Source organism: Gouania willdenowi, chromosome 16 (assembly GCF_900634775.1).
Source record: "Gouania willdenowi chromosome 16, fGouWil2.1, whole genome shotgun sequence".
In the NCBI taxonomy this organism is placed as follows: Eukaryota; Metazoa; Chordata; class Actinopteri; order Blenniiformes; family Gobiesocidae; genus Gouania; species Gouania willdenowi.
The window spans coordinates 28,986,888-28,997,218 of record NC_041059.1 but is presented as its reverse complement, the minus strand read 5'-3'; positions in this window follow the sequence as shown (position 1 = coordinate 28,997,218).

The window sequence follows — 10,331 nt, the reverse complement described above, 5'->3', positions numbered from 1 at the left end:
TATATATATATATATATATATATATATATATAGATAGAGAGAGAGAGAGAGAGAACTTCTCAAGGAATTAAAATCAATCTAACTGTTTTTATTATTATCATTTCTGTAAAATGTGTTGCTACAGGAAGCAGGAGGGTCAAATGTCATTGGTTGGTGGTCCTTTAAAACTTTTTTTACTTGGTTTTATTTTGTGAATCTTTGCAATTTATATCGCCGTTTTTATTATTTCCTAGTCACTGTGTTTTCTTTTGGCACTGAAAATATTTGTATATTGTGTATGTTATTTTTAAAACTTGGGAAAACTGTAATGACAACTTTTGACCACTGGGGTTGGCATAGGCTAGTTTTTATTTCACTCTCCATGTTTAAAAAAAGAAGGTGCCATGCCTTCATTTTTTTCATACACTTACCTGTTTAAAGGATGAAGGTGTCATGCCTTATATTTCACTTTAATTTGTTTTTATATGATTCAAACTGTTATTTAAGCATTGGATTGACACCTCAAGTAAATGTTGTTTGTATTTAATGTACAAAATAAAGAGTTATTTGTCTTGTTTTTTTCTTATTTTTTCTGCTGATCCGAAAAAATGATCCGATCCGTGACTCAAAACCGTGATACAATCCCAACCGTGAGTTTTTTGATCCGTTGCACCACTAATATCCAGTGTTGATAGTAAAGCAACTTTTCATGCCCTCTTAGTTACGCTTTTTCAAAAAGCAACAAGTCTATCAACTTTTTCTGGTGTTTTTTAGATCACATTGTTAGTCTTCTACACAAGCAGCTGGGGCCGCTGTGAGCCCCCGTCCCTAAGCACTCAAGGACGGCCCAGATTTATGAATGGCCTTCAGGTAGACGTTCAGGGTGACTGCAATGCTCAAGTAAACAAGCTAAATTACCACCCCCACCTTCTTAAATAGAAATTCTAGAAACTCTATATACAGTATCGCTATATAACAAATACAACCTACAGATGACAGTGAATGAGATGAATCCATGTGCTAAAGAGAAGATAGAGAAGATTCCTCTGCTACAGTGCTTATTAACTGGGCTACATGCAAGTGATCAGTCAAGTGACTTCTAGACACTTTTGGGACAGCCATTGGCAACTTTTCATACTGGTTGTTTAGCGAATTACAAGTAGAAACGTGTACCTGAGGAAAGGCCCATTAGCTGAGGTGCCCAACACGCCTGGTTGATCACTAGCTGGTTTTACATTACAGATTTTCGCACACTAAAAGCAATGTTCTTAAATGTCGACAAAGCATAAATGCGCTATGAACGTGTTTTCATTGAAGGTTGTTTTGGGCAAGAGCCTCCTAACTCCCGTGAAACCTCATCCCGCAAGACTTTGCTGCAGGAAGACAACGCTCCAAATCTCCTTATAACACTCTGTATAAGTATAATGCTAAGAAATATCCCGGTCTCCTCTTCTGTTTATACGTATCGTACCACATTTTCTCAGAGAGAAGTGGTCATGTGACCAGGTAGGTCACACTCTGTGGCGTGTATTTGCGGAACGTGTTTCCATAGAGACACATTTCAATATCGAAACGTCTGAAATTCATCCTCATGAAAGCGTAAAAACTTTTTAGAGATATTTGAGGTTTTTTTAGGAAAATCAGGTGTTTCCATTACCAGTTCTTATTGCGCTATTTAGATTTTTCGCACTTACAAGGGTAATGGAAACCCAGCTACTGAGGCATTGGGTGTCGATGGCGGGCTCCATTCCTCAATCACCGTAACATACATGATCTGCCAGAGGTGTAAAGAGTACAGATATAGTTTACTAAAGTGGAAGTACCATTACTTGATTGAAATTGTACTCAAGTACAAGTAAGTCATACATGAAATACTGAAATACAAGTAAAAAAGTAGCTCAATTAAATAGCACTCAAAGTACAAGTTTCTACCGGTAGTTACTTTCACCCCCCACGTTTATTTTTGATAATAAATCTTGCCATTGCCAGTTCCATTGCATACAGTAAACATCTCACGTATAAAGTTAAAAAGGAAGAGATGAGATGTTACACAAAAAAAAAAAAAAAAAATATATATATATATATATATATATATATATACATATATTATATACAAGTGATATACAGTATATATAAGTCTAAATCTGAGGGGGAAAAAAAACCATTCATTGCTGATTGGTGATGTGATGCATTTGATTGTTGCCTGGTCATATAATTTTTTTGCAGTTTCACAATGTCCGTTGATCATTTTAAAACAAATAATAATAATATACCCAGTAACGGTTGGGTGTAGATATGTAACAAATTATACTTCTTTTAAAACCTACTTAAGTACAAGTAAAATTACTGATTTAGAAATAGACTCAGTGTTCCAACAGCTTTTAGATGTTGTCCCTGCTCCAACACAGCTGAGTGGATCTTTAGCAGTGATACTCGCTGACACTTCATCACATTTATTCAGCTGCGTTGGAACAGGGACACATCTAAAAGCTGCTGGATTAGTGGCCCTCGAGGACCGGGTTTGGACATCTCTGCTGCCTAAATCCTACTTGTCCTGGATGGACTTCAGTGCTTCAGCCACGTTGGTGGGTCTCTGCTGCTACTCCAGCATTGCACAGGTGTTTGCAATCATGGGCCTAATGAACAAACTCCTCCCAGGGATCATTTAGTTCAACAAGGTCAACCTTTAGAGTGGTAGACCAGTGCACTCTGTAAAGCCTGTAGCTCGGAAATCCTATTTATGATAAAAGAAAAATACATGTAAAAATAAAATAATTGCTTCCATGCTGAAAGATCTGTTAAGAGATGATTTTAAGATGAAGAGACAGCAGCAACATCAGGATGGGGGACATTATCAATCATTGGCATCAGAATAATGATCCTATAGACCAGTGGTTCCCAACTTTTCTTGTCTTGAGCCTTTTTGTCATACCATGAGTACCTCTCAGTCATACCTGTTCATAAATCTCCAAACGTAGAACATAACACAACATTCAACGCAAGTCATTTTATTTCATCTTCTTAAATTGAACAATTAATATTCAGGCATTATCTTCTTATTTACCTCAAATTAAACATCAAATTATGTTGTCTTCAAGGCAATAAAAATTAGAAATATAAGAAATAATATTATAGAAAATGCTTGTATTATTAATACTAATATATTATGATTATATTGTTGTTATTAAAGAAACATAAAGTTGAAATTAGAAAAAAAATAAAAATGGATAGAATGTCGGGATATTGATACGGCAACCGTATGGATAGCCGCTGCTTTAAAAATATGGGGTTTCATAATGTTTATTTTTGGTTAAAAATGATAATGATGTATAAAATTACCAGCAACACAAAAAACGACCACTACGACACACTAAATGAGAGACAAATACACAAGATCACTGCAAAATACACAAAAATAACAGAGAAACGTGCAAAAACGACCTAAGAAACAGTAACACGACACACACTGAGAGAGAGAGTAATTTAAATACTACCAACAACACACAAAAACTACAACAAAAATGCACAAAATAGGAGAAAAATATACTGAATAATAAAAAAGAACAAACAACAACAAAACACACAAAATGAGACCAAAAACAGAAAATGACACAGAAAACAAAGTGATGATAGAAATGATCTTGATTAGAACATCAACTGAAAAGAGTCAAGCTGGGTTTCCATTACTGGTTTTCTCAATTCTAAATGTCTACAAAGTATATTTGCTCTTTAAACACGTTTCTATTGAAGGCTGTTTAGAGCAGCAACCTTTGTAACTCCTGTAAAATCTCCTCCCGTGTGACTTCGCTGCTGAAAGACGAACGCTCAGAACCTCCTTTGTTGTTTCACGTCTAATGTGGCAGTAACAATTTTAAAGTAAAAAGCTAAGAAATGTCCGAACCTCCTTTTCTGTTTACACGTACCGCACCATGTTTTCTCGGAGAGCAGTGGTCATGTGACCATGTACATCACGTTCTGTGACATGGATTTGTCGGAAAAGTGTTTCCATAGCGCTTTTGTGACACATTTTGATATCGAAAATTCCTCCTCGTGAAATTCGAAATTCAGTCGTTTCCATTATTAGTTTTTATTGTGCTATTTATATTTTGTCCATTTCCAAAGGTAATGAAAACACAGCTACTGTTTTGGTCCCTCATCAGGCGGGAGATGACCAGAAATGATAAAAACTACAGAAATAAATCTGTTTGGGAGGCACTGAACACTGTTTTTATCGCTCATTCATTCCATCATTATGATCTATCGTTGTTTTTTCACAGTATTCTGAACAAAATGTGTTTGTCAGACAAAGGGGGTACTTGAGCCAAAAAAGTTTGAGAATCACTGCCATAGACCATAATTACATTTTATAAAGGTAATACAAACCACTACTATCTACTCTGTATGACAGAAATGTACCACAGAAACGCACAAATGAACCACACACTACTTAGTCCACTCATCTCCATTGAACCCTTCCCCTCACCCAGCCACTTCACTGCAGACCCCACTGTGTATCCGACTGGGCACTCTTCCTGAAATTCCTGAACACGCAGGCTGAGACACTTCCTCTGCAAAAAAAATCCAACAGTGTGATGTGTTGGTGCTCATAGAGGAAGCCATGCCTCAAACCAACTCTGATGGATGAATGCAATCAGTGGCTTTATGATGAGGATGTTTGACGACTGTCAGTCATAAGTTCATATGATCAAATAAAGCTGGATTTAAATGAACATTGTGTTTTAGGTTTTTAATCATCAAAGCAAAGATGAGAGACATAACTTCAAGGTGACACTCTGACTTCAAAGAGGCCACTGAGCGATGTGTAAAACAGACCACAGACTATATATTAAAGGTAGGAAATGCAACAGAAAACAGTTCTCTGGACACTTTTCAACACTGTCACGCACCTGCTGCCTTTTATCTCCGACTTGAAGGAAAACTAAACCTGAGAGTGCTGTGAGAGATTTACCCAAAAAAAAAACAGTGGGTCAAATGTCTAAACATTTCCTGCTATTAAAACATCTACAGAAAACGAACTTGTTGTCGTTCTGTTTCATTTCTGCACTGGTCACTTGATTTCGTGCTCTCTGGCACTCTGGGCTCGACTGGCACCAAAAAATGGCCCTGGCACCATACAATATGCAAAAGCACATAACATACGAGAAGATATATCTGCACATTGTATTGTTTCAAAAATTAAAATAAGGTGTAGCAGCCTTTATAAAAGAGAGTAACCAATTGAAAGTTTAATATGATGATTCAATACTTTAAAGATGCTTAACTTAGGAGAGCTGACCAGTGTCAGAATTATCATCTAGAATTAAAAACTACAATATATACAGTATATATATATCTGCGATATTGTAGTTTTCTATATCGCCAAAATAGAAAACTCGACATATCGTGAATCTCGATATATCACCCAGCTCTAATTCCTACATCATAAAACAGCCTAAATTAAAACATAAATGGGTATATAAAGCACATGTGCTTATTTAATATACTTACAGTTCATAAAAAAGTCAACACATTGTATATTTAATTTCACATTGCTTGTTAGACATTAACATTTTATCTTCATTCCATATTTTCTTTTAATTTCTCATGCTCACTCATGTGGTTCTCTGGTATTCACTAATAACTTATTATATACATTTGTTGCACTTTTTGAAAGGAGTGAATATTTGTGAGCTTGTGATTGTCTGATTTTTTGTGGTGAGTTACGTCGTTCCTTGCTCCGTGATAGACGTTAAAATCTCAGTCACTAACTTTACCCTTAAGGAGGTAAACTCTCATTTTACATGTTTCTGGATTTGTTGCCGTTGTCGGCTTTAATCTCGCGAGAATTGTTTTTGTTTTTTTCTTTATTTATCTTTTAATTATTACTACATTAAAATACAGGATATTTACGGGAAAAAACTAATACGGGACGATGGTGAGAAAGAAGGATAAAATGCTGGAGTTTCGCGGCCAAAATGGGAGACTTGAGCGGTATGGTCGTGCGGGGTCTTGCCAAAATAATAATTACAAATAATGTAGCGCACCGTACCAATCCACTTTGAGTCGAAGACCCACCGTACATTGTCTCTCTCAGTCATTCCTGCAGCATTCTAATAAAAAAACCTCCTACATTCACTCCTGATTCTTCTTAATTAAAGTTTTTATTCCAGGTAATGCTGCCCGTGTTTACATCTCAGCTGCACTCAAGTTAAGGCTGGATTAATCCAGATGGCTGTGTTCAATCTCAGTACTGTCAGAGTCAACGTAAAACAGACCAGAGATTGACGTTGTGACATTTTTTTGTGAACCAAGGCCAACAACGATTTCTACCTCCCGGGATAATTGCTCATTCGATTCCCTGATGACTGCTGCTGTTTCCTGCCATGGGAGAGTCATGAGCTGCGTTTCCATTACCCTTCTGAATGCGCAAAACCTAAATAGCGCAATAAAAACTGGTAATGGAAACACCTGAATTTTGAAAAAACACTAAAATATCGCTAAAAAGTCTTTCATGATGAGGTATTTCAGATATTGAAATGTGTCACAAAAGCGCTATGGATACACTTTTTCCACAAATACACGTCACAGAACGTGACGTACATGGTCACATGATGTGAGGTACCTGGTCACATGACCACTTCTCTCCGAGAAAACATGGCGCCGGACGTGTAAATGGAAGAGGTGACCTGGACATTTCTTAGCATTATACTTAAAAATCATTACTGCCACATTAGACGTGAAACAACAAAGGAATATAGAGTGTTATAAGGAGGTTTTGAGCGTCTGTCTCCCTGCAGCGAAGTCTCGCGGGATGAGATTTCACGGGAGTTACGAGGCTTCCTCCCAAAACAATGTTCAATGGAAACGCAATTATACTTTGTTGACATTTAGAAACCTCTCTTTTATTTTGCGAAAATCTGTAATAGAAACCCAGCTATGAATGGTAAAAAAAGATGACACTATATTTGACAATAATATTTAGTGCTTTATGCGGTTTTTCATCAACAGTGCATGCATGACAGCCTCCACTCTCTGTAACAAACAAAATGCATCCTTGCTCAATCCAAATGCTGAATTCTGTTTAGTTTAGGCATTATGTAAGTTTTTCTCATGGTGCCATAACATGAACTTGTGCTTTAATTTTAATCTCCACACATAAATATCTGGGTAAATAATTCTGTCTGGTTTTACCTTACATTAACAATGGCCACCATAGGGGTTTCTTTACTGCAGGTCCCATCAGTATTCATCACCTTGGCATGAATATTTTCAGAAATGGACATTTTAAGGGGAAAAAAAAAACTGATGCTCAGTTATTGTAAAACATTCCAGTGTCAGAAGAAATGATGACATCATTATGGTCCCCCGCTTGTGTGACGGGATTTATTGTGTTTGTAGTTACTGGTTAAGAAAATCCCAGCTTCTGCTCTCTTTATTCCTCCCATGAGATACTAATGAGGCTATGGCTGTGAAATCCTGACATGTTGATACCCACTTCCCATGTGTGCTTCATTGCGGTAAAAAGTGACAAATATTTCAACACAGAACAGGTCGATGCTTTAAGGGTTTTCCTCGAAATTTGGAAAAGGTTTCTGGTAAATCTTGGTTCTTAAAGCTGGATGCTTTGATCCATTGAGTTATTCAACATTTTTGACTTGGGTGCATTTTTGACAAAGAGTACATTATCAGATACTTAAGTTTAAACAATTTCAAATACAATTTACAGTATATGAAGAGTTCTGCCTCTGGACAACTTAATTGTACTCTTTATCTTTAAAACTATTGGGGAAGCTTCCCAGCAACATGTTGCTATTGGAAATAACTTATTTTATACACCTGCAGATAGGGCTGTCCCAATCTGATATTGATATCTGATATCGGTCCGATAACTGCCTGAAAATGAATATCAGATATTGGATACAAATTTCTTCTTTTTTTATTTTTTTTGCAATAATATTTTTTTTAATTGAATTTGTTTAATTGTAGAATACTGTAGATATTATGTTGAAGGTTAAAATGTATGTAACCAATTGGTTGATAACAAATGGGTGAGTTTTTCTCATACCTACTGTTGCTGACTATTGTTCTCTGTTTGAGAAACATCACTTGATCAAGCCTTTTCTAACATTGCACTACAAAATCAGTAATTATAATTTTTTTTGTTAAAGAAAAATAAATAAATAAATAAATAAAAGTATGTATGATTCATGCTGATATCGGAACTACATCGGTATCGGCCGATACGCAAGGGTACAATATCGGTATCATATCAGAAATGAAAAAGTTGTATCGGGACATCCCTAGATACAAAATGATATAGTGGTGTCTTGTTCACTGGTCATTCAGCTCATTTAGCTCATTAATGCTAAAAATATTGGCTGAAATAAAGAAAATGTCATGAGGGTGAGGTGTTGGAGGGCAGGAATAGCCTTCCATAAGCAGGTCCATGTATATTTTTTCATGCATTCATTCATTCATTCATTCATTCAATCCGCTTCTTCCTGTTGAGGGCCACGGAGGGCTGCTAGTGTCTACTTCTAGTGCTCTAACACCTAGGACATGAGGAAAATGCACCAACAACACAGTGTCCAATGACTCTTATAACCAGCAGGGTGGGGTGGGGGGATAAAGCCACACCTGAGTGTCGTGTATCTCAGAACTGTGATACACGACATAAATTTAATAATTTTAACAAACAGCTGATCAATATGTGACACTTTTGATTTTTTCTCCTGTAAGGGACAGCACGTGTGAGTGAGTTCTGTATGGTAGCTTGTTATGGGGAAGGTCTGGGTTAGGACGCACTCATCTACATGCTCTTTACATGTTGTTCTGAGAAGTAAAAGCAGCGACTCCTAAAACTAGTATTTTGATACAAATAAGCTATAATATATATATATACATATGCAATTTTGTAGTTTTCTATATCGCCAAATTAGAAAACTCAATACATCTTCTCAAAATATTGCCCAGCCCTAATCCTAAATTATAAAACAGCCTAAATAAAAACATAAATGTGTATATGAAGCACATGTGTTTATTTAATATACTTACAGTTTATGTACAAGTCAACACGTTGCATATCTACTGTTCATTTCACGTTGTTTGTCTTTAAGTTAGACATTAACATTTTATTTCCTTATATGTTTTCTTATAATTTCTCATGCTCACTCATGTGGTTCTCTGGTATTCACTAATGACTTATTAGACACATTTGTTGCAGACTTTACATCATTTAACACTTTTTTAAAGCAGTGTATATTTGTGGCTGATTTTTTATGGTGACTTATACGTGGTTCCTTCCGCTGTGGTAGATGTTAAAATCTCAGTTATTAATCTAACAGAATACTGTATGTAACTGTGTCCCATCCTGTTGCTCTTTAGGAAGATAAACTCTCTCACATTTCACAACGTATTTACACCAGTTCTTTGTTTTTTTTCGTTGGAACGTCTTCATTCATTCATCTCTTTTCTGAGTTGTTTCCGGGTTTTTTTGCCCCTGTCGGCACTAATCTTGCGAGAACTGCCACTCAGACCATTTCAGGTGGCAGTTCTTGCGAGGGTAGTGATGGTGATGGTTAGAAAGGCATCTTTTAATTATTATTACATTAAAATACAGGATATTTACGGGAAAATACTAATACGGGTCAATGGCGGGAAAGATGGGTAAAATACGGGAGTTTCCCGGCCAAAACGGGATACTTGACAGGTATGGTACAGACACATGTCTGTATTCCCGTCTGTCTCTGTGTGTGCGCGGACGTGGGTGTATGTCTTATCGCTATGTGTGTGAGGTGGTGGGACAGCAGGGCTGTTTGCCCCTGAGTGGTGTCTGTAAGGCTGTGTGTGAGCTTGATGACTGTGTGTGCATGTGATAGTAGTGACACATTTCACCTGTGAACTCACTGCACAGCGTTGACTGGCAGCCTGAGTGGGCTTGTCTGTTGTGCTCAGGAGCTCCGCCCACAATCAAGGCATTTTTTGAATTCCCCTTTGTTGTGGCAGTTTTGAATGAAATGAGACGGAGTCAAGTTGAACGGTTAAAAGTCAAATGCGGACACAGGGTTTATTTGATCAAAGGGTTTTGCGGCAAACCGGCCAGGGATTCAGAGGTTTCAGTGTGAGCGTCCCATGAATCTGTAGCTGTTCTGTGCCCTCAGGGTTTTTGAATTTTGCTGATAGTGCTAAGCATAACAACTACATAGTCTCTGAAAAAGACCTTGGTAAGTGTTATCAGTACAATAGTATCCGGCTTAGGGCAGTTTAACCAGAACTGACCAGGAGAGATTCTGTAATCACATATCACCCTCCTAGTGGCAGGTCAGCATAAAGCAGGGGTTTAGTTAGTCTTT